Source organism: Centroberyx affinis, unplaced genomic scaffold (genome assembly GCF_046629955.1).
Source record: "Centroberyx affinis isolate AG114_WGS23_722 - 3 ecotype Tasmania unplaced genomic scaffold, CSIRO-AGI_Caff_v1 ptg003603l_1, whole genome shotgun sequence".
NCBI classification, from domain to species: domain Eukaryota; kingdom Metazoa; phylum Chordata; class Actinopteri; order Beryciformes; family Berycidae; genus Centroberyx; species Centroberyx affinis.
This window is the reverse complement of record NW_027281521.1, coordinates 17,501-27,500: the sequence shown is the minus strand read 5'-3', so window position 1 is coordinate 27,500 and position 10,000 is coordinate 17,501.

The following is a 10,000-nucleotide window of genomic DNA, read 5'->3' as shown; positions in this document are numbered from 1 at the left end:
CGTGTTTAACTACAGTAGCTAGGCCAATATATCTTTAAACATTACAGTGACGGCTGAAAATGACAACAGAAATAAACAAGTTTGCCGATATCTCCGCAATTCAGATCAATCACCAGCTGTCTACCCGGAGGTGAACCCGGCGGGGACAGGCTTGTTGTTCAACGCTTTGTGACTTATGAAGTTATTGAAGTCGGCTACTGGTCAGTGGTGTTGGAAAATGAGCTAAAATGTGAGTTTTTTTGGTTTATTTTAACATTGTGATCGCATGATTCAGATGTTATTGCAGATATCTGCTGTTAACCTAGCCTTATGTGTCCCCTGGAAACAGATCTGTTGTCTGTGCTGTTTGCAGTTTGTCTATTTGGTTGTGTTGTGTGTATTTGGCTGTGTTGTGTGTATTTGGTTGCGTTGTGTGTATTTGGCTGTGTTGTGTGTATTTGGTTGCGTTGTGTGTATTTGGCTGTGTTGTGTGTATTTGGTTGCGTTGTGTGTATTCGGTTGCGTTGTGTGTATGTGGTTGCGTTGTGTGTATTCGGTTGTGTTGTGTGTATGTGGTTGCGTTGTGTGTATTCGGTTGCGTTGTGTGTATGTGGTTGTGTTGTGTGTATGTGGTTGTGTTGTGTGTATGTGGTTGTGTTGTGTGTATTCGGTTGTATTGTGTGTATTTGCAGCGCATGTATTGTCAAATTGATGAAGATATTTTCTTAATTTGCTTGTGTTTTGTCTATTTGCATGTGTTTTCTTAAGCTGCAGTGTATTGAGCTCTCTAGGCCACCGTAGATTTGAGACTTTTGTTAAAACCTCTGAAGGCCTGAACCTCAGATGTTGGATGTGAAGCTCCGGCTCAGCGTCCAGCCCTGCCATGCTGTGGCTGAGTCATGTTCTAACGAGCTGAGTCATGGTTTGTTCCTGTTCTGTTCCCAAGGCTTTAACCTTGACTTCCGCGTAACCTGTAGTCACACACACACACACACACACACACACACACACACACACACAGTCAAACACACACTCATATACAAGCAAATGCATAACATGTTTGTAGAGGGAATACACACGACACACACATGCAAAAGTTTAGAAAAGTACTTGTCTACACATAAGCACACATATACGCATAAATACACACACACACACACACACACACACACACACACACACACATACACACACACACAGGTGAGCTGGTCTCTCTCACCTCAGGCTCTCTGTGCTAAATTGGAGCTTTTTGGCTTTAGCCTTAAGATGAGTTACAGAGGTGGTAGACTGTGTGTGTGTGTGTGTGTGTGTGTGTGTGTGTGTGTGTGTGTGTGTGTGTTCATGCATGCAGAGAGAAAGAAAAAGAGAAAGAAAGGTTGTACACACAAGAGATGGTGTGTGTATGAGTTCCGACACAAGTGTATGTGAATGTGTGTGTGTGTGTGTGTATTTGTGTGTGTGTGTGTGTGTGTGTGTGTGTGTGTGTGTGTGTGTGTGTGTGTTTGCTGCCAGCTGAATCAGCTCCAGAAGTTAAACTGGACGTTCTGACTGGTCGTTGCCTCGAGCGTCAACACTCTAACCAGAGACCAAAAAATAACACACACACACACACACACACACACACACACACACACACACACACACACACACACACACAGTGTCTGCAAGCTAGGCTAACGTTAGCTAAGTTAGCCTAGCTTGTTCATGTGAATCTAGAACAACATGTTTCTCCAGTCCACACAGCAGACTCACTTTTTTAATCGATCCCCCCCACTCTCTCCATATCTTCTTCCTCTACTTCCTTTATTATTACTGCTGTTGCGTGAAAACCCCGTATCTGCAAAGTGTCAATAATATAATCAAAGATGTTTACGTAATGAAGACATTGTTGCAATTTGATTTTATTTGAGAGGTTAATTTTAAAGTTATTACATTTTCAGAAATCCATCCTTTTTCTCCAGTCAGTTTCAGTCTAACTCCAGGAAATGCATCACAGCTGGACTCGCTCCTGATTGGCTCCCTCAACTAAAGAATAACTAAAATCCGTCCAGTCCAGTCTGCAGCATCTGAACTGGAAAGCCTCCACTCAGCAGGTTCACCTCATTTGAATTAGAGGAGCCGCTGCTGTCGGCCAATCAGGAGCCAGTATTGTGTCTTCACATTATTCAGTTTAACTTTGAACTAAACTACAGCTGTGACCGGAATGGATCATTATCTGTGTTTCAGGGCACTAAATATGTACGTCAGACATTTCTTGTTAGTGTCTGAATCGTAAAATGATATTGTGGAATGATTTTGAGGGCGCTACATATTTCCCACAATGCACTGTAAACAAACCTGGTCACTAAAACGGTGAAAGTACCAGAATGCATTGCGAGTCTGTCGTCACCTGGCCGTTACCAAGCAACCAAGCTGTAACCCTTCTGTGGTTTTATAATGATGACATCATCCTCTTCTTCACCAAACCTCGTTTACTAATGCAAGTAAATAAACTTTTTTTGGTACGAAAAAGATGTCAAGCTATTCTAAAGATGTTTTCTTTTAACTGCCAATTCATAACTAATTATAAATGCATGTTTTGTTATGCTAATTTGAGCTCGTTAACGCTAACATTAACATTGCGGTCTGTTGTTCAGGAAGGTATTTCTCTCTAGCTGCAGGTTATACGGCACAGAGCTTATTGTAAGGTGTTTTTTGTTAATGTCAGCTAGTGAGAATCCAAAACCTGAAGGAAACCTCAGAGCTGGATCAGTGAAGAGCTGCTGTGTGAAAATAAACAGAAAAAAGAAGCCGAACACAACTCTGACACAGAGAATATTTATTCAGACATAAGGACATTTTTTTCTGTTTAATGTCAGCTAGTGACACATATATGGCTTTGAAGGAATATTGGTAACTTGTCAGATGTTGAGCTGAAACATTTGTTTATGTGACTGGTGAACGCAGACGCAGGTTGATGATGAATGATGATGAATTAAGTGTCCGAATTCACTCGTTAATCATGTGTGATTTACCGCTAATTAGTGCACTAATAGAGCAGAGCTATATAGGGAAACACACATGAGGGAATAGAGATCCATTTACCTGCAGAACATCATGAGGAACTTTATTCTGATCCTGAGACAGAGGAGAGTCGGAAGCTAAATCATGAAAACTGAATTAAATAGAACCTTTAAAGTAGATTTGAGCAGATATATTTAAACAGTAAAGTCTTGACTCTCTTGACTCTCGGACGACTGGTTACCAAACCGTTCGTTACACCTCCTGACTGCCGTTTTTCATTTTCCAGATAATTCCTCTCATCAGTGGAGCAGCAGCAGCAGCTCGGTGTTTCATACAGAACAAACAGTAAACCGACAGACGGCTGGTCAGGAGCCAGCAGGTCAGAACATACTGGAACATCAAGTACGTACAGTGTGCCTGAACACACACACACACACACACACACACACACACACACACACACACACACCTGCATGCATATAGACGGCTGGACATCATCACGGGGACAGAATCAAAGGAACAGCTGAAACATGAAAAACACACAGAGACAGAATGTAACGGTATACAAATATGTACATATGGCACACACACACACACACACACACACACGTACACACACACACACACACACGTACACATAAACACACATACACACGCTCTCTCAATTCAATTCAATTAAAAGCTGCTTTATTGGCACGGAACACAAAAGTACTTATTGCCATTCTCTCTCTCTCTCTCTCTCTCTCTGTGTCTCTCTCATACACAAACACACACATTAATACAGACACAAGCTCTGTCTCTCTCTCTCACACACACACACACACACACACACACACACACACACACAGTATATACACACATACACGTGCGCACACAAATACACACACATGCTCGCTTTTTCTCTCTGTCTTTGTCCCTGTCTCTCTCATATCCACAAACACACATACAGGCACAAGCTCTCTCTCTCTCTCTCTGTCTCTCTCTCTCTTACACACACATACACACACACACACACACACACACACACGCTCAGGCGGTGCCGGGGGCCGGTGCTGCTGACAGCTGGGGACGCTGACATGAAGCCAAGATGATTGGTCCTGTAGAAATATTTACTCTACAGAACCACAACACACACACACACACACACACACACACACACCTCCCCCGCACCGCCACACACGCGCACACACACACACGCAAATACACACATAAATACTGTACATCCAGCCAGACACAAACAATTTCCCTGCGCCTATTACACACACACACACACACACACACACACACAGATAAGATAGATGTACACTAGCTAGAGTGTTAAATTAGCCTTTTATTGGAGCGTGGTGATATAATCTAATTTCCCCTGTTAGACCTGTGTGTGTGTGTGTGTGTGTGTGTGTCTGTGTGTGTGTGTGTGTGTGTGTGTGCGCGTACATCTCTATTCTTCTGAGCAAGTGCGTCAATTTATGAGTGCAAACATCCATGTCTGTGTGTGTGTTTGAATGTCTGCATCTGTGCATGTGTGTGTGTGTGTGTGTGTGCGTGGGTGTGTGTATGTGCAAGTGTCCATGCGCTAGTGTGTGTATGTGTGTGCACACGCGTCCCTGTGTGCTTCTGTGTGTGTGTGAGAGCGTCTGCGTTGATAAGTATGACTGTGCTTCAGTCTGTGTGTGTGTGTGTGTGTGTGTGTGTGTGTGTGTGTGTGTGTGTGTGTGTGCGTGTGTGTGTTTACACATGGATGAGCCTTCTGTTCAGCGTGCAGGGCTCTCAGTGAGCTGGGTTTTTAGGTCGCAGTGTTCTTTCTGCTGCAGCCACACACACACACACACACACACACACACACACACACACACACACACACACACACACACAGCCACGTCAGGGAAAGATGTTGGGCGCTATTAGGCGCCAGGCTGCCGACTTGGGGGGGCGGGGAGGTTTGTGTGTGTGTGTGTGTGTGTGTGTGTGTGTGTGTGTGTGTGTGTGTGTGTGTTTAGGGGGTCCCAGAGGTCTTGTCATGCATATGGGCACACAGCCAAGTTGAGAGGCAGTGTGTGTGTGTGTGTGTGTGTGTGTGTGTGTGTGTGTGTGTGTGTGTGTGATGCTGGAGGGCTTAGAGGCTACACTGCTGTGTAACATGTCCACTCTTTTTAGTAATGTCATCCAACACACACTCTCACACACACACACACACACACACACACACCTACAGTATATACCATACCATACATAAGCATTAACATGACACTTGGGCACACACACATTCCATGCATCCCTGAATTAACACACAAACACACACATGTAGTGTAAGTGAAACAATAAGCATGTACAGCATCTGATTGGATGTGACAGGGCAGCAGCATATAGCAGCAGATTCATCATGGCTTATGGCTCTATATTAGATACATTACGGTCATGGAGTCCATATTCATCACTGTCATCTCCCTCCATGCTCTGTTTGCTGCTGTCAATGTAAATGAAGCTGTCCTCCCCTATATTACATTCATTATAGCCTCTGGTTCTTTATTACACACATTAAGGTCTTCACATTTAAAATGAAGGACTTCCAGGTAGGGCTGCAGTCGAGACCGCCTCGGTCGAGTCCAAGTCCAGATCGAGTCATTGGTGAATCGAGTCCGATTCGAGACCAAGACCGAGGGGGGTCGAGACCGAGTCGAGACCAAGACCGCAAAAGTACGAGTCCAATTCAAGTCCACTACCATAGCAATGTGTTATCCAAGGCTACCATTGTATTTGTTGACTAAAATAGCATATTTTTGTTTATTGCCTAAAATAGAAGGGAGGTTTCTAAAGACATTTCAACAAAATTAGCATGTTTTGAGGACAACATTAATTGTAGGCAGCTTGTTTATGTTCATAACATACAGTAGTTGCACCTTTACTTAACTAGAAGTGGATTCATCTATTTCACCTACTTTTTCTTACTGCTCCACAACCACATGCTGCTCTCAGCTCTGACTGACTGAAAATATTCTGACCTGTAATTTAAGAAGGTGAAGACGAAGGAAAAAAGACAGAGAAAGACAGAGAGAGCAGGAGTAACGTTACATATGGACATGAGTGTTGTTTTTTTTTTTAAATCAAAACGAAGTCATTGGTTGGGTAGTTGGTATATCACCAATCAGCAGTCACTAAACCTTTCGGTGGGCACATAACTTTATCAGCTGTTAAAATTGTATAATTCGCTGCTGGTCACTTTCTTAAAAGAGATTCTAATTATAGAAAAAATAATATTATGTAACCTTAATTCATCCGAGACCGATTCAAGACCGAGTCATATTAACTACGAGTCCGAGACGAGACCAAGACAAATCTTGAGTACTACAGCCCTGCTTCCAGGTGACATAACCCCCCTCTGGCGGCCATGTTGGAGGTCCTCAGCTCTGTGAACAGCTGACTGTGTTTCTGTCGTCTCAACAGAATTGAACAGACGGTTAATTTCTGTCTGTTTCTGACTGAACTGATCATTTCATCACTGATCCATCTGATTGATTTAGTGTTTAGATAATGTCAGCTTGTTAGCTAGCTAACCATAGCATCTGGTCAGCTAACCATCACTGTCTTGTTGTTAACACATCTGATTAGCACACTAGCTAACGTAGCTAGTAGCAGCTAGCGTTAGCATGTTGACATTAACATCAGTGTGTTTGCTTTTTTAAGGTCTGGGTAAGACTGCCCTCTGGACCCTATATTAGATTAATTATGGTAACGGTTCTTTAATATCCATCATGCCTCATCTTCTCACATTCTGGTCTGGAAGCTGTTTCACTCTATAATAAGTCTACTAGAACATATTCGATTAATTACGCTTTATGGTTCTATATTAGGTATTTTACACTCTATGCCTTTTAACTCATTACCATAATATTCTTTATGGTCTTTTCACAGTCTAGATAATACTGTGGTAGCCTATATTAGATTCATTATGGCAGTGGTTCCATATTATATAAATTATGGTTTCTAGCATCATATACATTACCTTCATCTACTCACATGGTCTGGTAGCTGCTTGGTTATGTAAATAAGAATGCCATTCTCCTATATTAGACTCATTATGGCTCATAGTTTCATATTATGTATATTCATTACCATTGTATTCACTACTTGACTGTTTAAATACGACTACAATACCATATATTACAGCTTATGGTTCTATATTAGGTAAATTACTGTCTACAGCTTCACTCTGTACTCATTACATCACAGTCTTTCATGACCTAGCAGCAGCATGACTGTCTAAAAAATATACTACTATACCTATATTAGACACATTTTGGTTTGTAACTCCACATATGATTTAGTGTTTCCCTGGTCTGGTGAGGATCTGGTTGGTGATTGATAATGTAGGACTTCTTTACTGCTATCTTAAAATATGGGTGGAGATCCAAAACGAGTTTCGATGAAATCAATCCATCTGTACGCACACTGGGCCTCATGCATGAATCGTGCGTACAAACAGATTTGATCTTAAATTATGCGTGCAAACAATTTAAGAACTTTTGTGGCATTTATCAATACTTGCGTACTTCCTGCTTGTTCTTAGGTAAGATCAAAATTTCAGAGTGCCCTGGACCACACGTAAGCCAATACACACAAAAGCCAACTTGCCAACGTGAAATATTATTAATGATGATGAAAAAGCAATTTACGTCATAAAAAACACAGAAGAAAAATGTTCTACAATCATTTATTCATTTAATATTGTTAATGTTAATGTTAATGATGTTTGTAGGACCGACTCCGAGATGATCTCTGCTGGTGGATCGTCTTGATGGTCCAGGTGGATGGTGCACCGGAGTCAGATGCATCTGAATAATAAAATAAAATTTTTTTGTTTCATTTATTCATATACCAATGATTTAAAATGGGCATGTAGCTTAAAACAAAAATGGGCATGGTAGGCTATAGATTAGGTAAAATCCAAGTGTTTTATTAAAATATGTTAGGGTTAGGTGTGGTGAGGACCCAAATGCAGACAGGCAAACAGGGATTAACTAAAGTAGGGACTTTAATCAAGAACTAAGGCAGAAGTACAAAACCAAAAACCAAAAACACAGCTGGCTGGCAAAAAGGCAAACAAAGAATACAAAAACCCAACCTGACTGGCAACAAAGCAAGAAGTCCAAAAACTGGTGACAAGCGGGAACAGGAATGGAACAGGTAACAGGACAAGAAGCAAAACAGAACGGGTAGGCAAAACAGGTAGCAAAAACAGAACAGGGAGCAAAACAGACGAACTGACAAAGAGTGGATAGTGAACTGGGGTAGATATACTGTGGGGATGGGTGATTAGTGATGAGGTACAGGTGTGTGGGAGCAGGAGGAGGGAACAGGTGAAGAGAGATAGACCAGGAGGCGGAGACACAAGGCAGACAGGAAACACAGAAACAAGGAAAACACAAAGGCAAGACATGACAGAACCGTGACAAAATATGTTTAATGTGGAATCAAATGAAGCAATCACCTTCATTAAATTCCCTTTGAAGATTAAAAATTTGGATTGATGCTTACCATTGTCTTCAGATCTTGCTAGTTGATCCTGGGGTGTGCTGTCTGGTGCTGACGGGACGTTTCCTGGCTAGGGTAGGTCACTGTCCGGTGGAATATCAGACTGCACCCCCGACAGAGAAACCTCTCCAATGATGTCCTTCTTGTTTTGAGTTTCAGATCAAACTTTTTTTTTAATTTCACGAAGAGTTCCTTCTTCTGCACATACAAAATTCATTGCACTGGTGATCTCTTGCCATGCTTTGTGCTTTTCTGGACCGGTGACCCAACTGCTCACAATAAGATATTTTTTCTTAACAAAGCTTCATTAAGTAGAGTTTCTATCTCTGCAGACAAAAAGTTTTTTTTCTTCTTGCTGCCCTTATGTGGCATTTTCCTTTCCTTTTTTTCTTTCTTTTCTTCTTTTGTCTGAGTTTAACGTTACCTGTCAAATTGCTGTGGCTTGTTGGTTTGGTGGTTTGCACACAGCACCCAGGTCTGCTGCCCTTATATGGGTTTATTGGGGGCGTTTCCTTATGCTAATTGCTAATTGCCTGGCACGCGCATCCAATTTAATCAAACGCAATTCATCAACATACGCAGGTGGGTAAGAACACACTCGGCTGTCAGCGCATGTTTCATGAATCCCACATAGGATTTTCTTATTTTCCTCTTATTGATTTGTGCAAGAACAAATATAAGAGAAAAATAAGAAAACATTCATGCATGAGGCCCAATGTCTCGGACGCCACTGATCGGACTTTTACCAAAACTTCAGGTAAAGATGTTTGTCACTGTGGGGCGGAACAACGTTTGTTTACATGTCTGCACATCACACACTATATGTTGGACTCTGCTGACTGGATTTTCCCGAAACCTAAGGGAACGATGCGTCTCATTGCTTCATTCTGGCATTTTTATAATAGCACTGATTAGCCTAAGGGGGGCGCTACAACGTTTGTTTACTTGTTGGATTTTTGCTAAAACTTGGGGGATGACCGCTGAGTTCTAATGTTTTTAAAATTACACTGATCAGGACAAGGTGATGATCAGTGTGATCTTTATTGGCTCATCCGTGTTTCACACACAAAATCTCAGACACACTGATCCGATTTTGACAAAACTTCAGCATTCAAAATGATTCTGATTGGTCCAAGAGGAACTGCAATTATTACAAACTCAAAACAAGGAGACACTGTGTACTGTACTGTGTAATGTACTGTGTTGTACATATTGTACTGTTTGGGTCCAACATGACAACAGTCTCTTTATATTCATGAAGGTCCCAGTGCATCTAATTAATTTTTTATCAAATTTCCTGTCTAAAAAGGCTGGGGAAACACCCTGTACACCATATACATGTACAGTATTTTATTAATTCCGGCTTATGAAACTATATGAGATACATTACAGTGTACAGCCTCATATCATAAAACATTACCATCAACTTCTTACATGGCCTGGTAGCTGCTGTGCTACTTAAACACAAGGGATTATGGGTAGAAGGAGA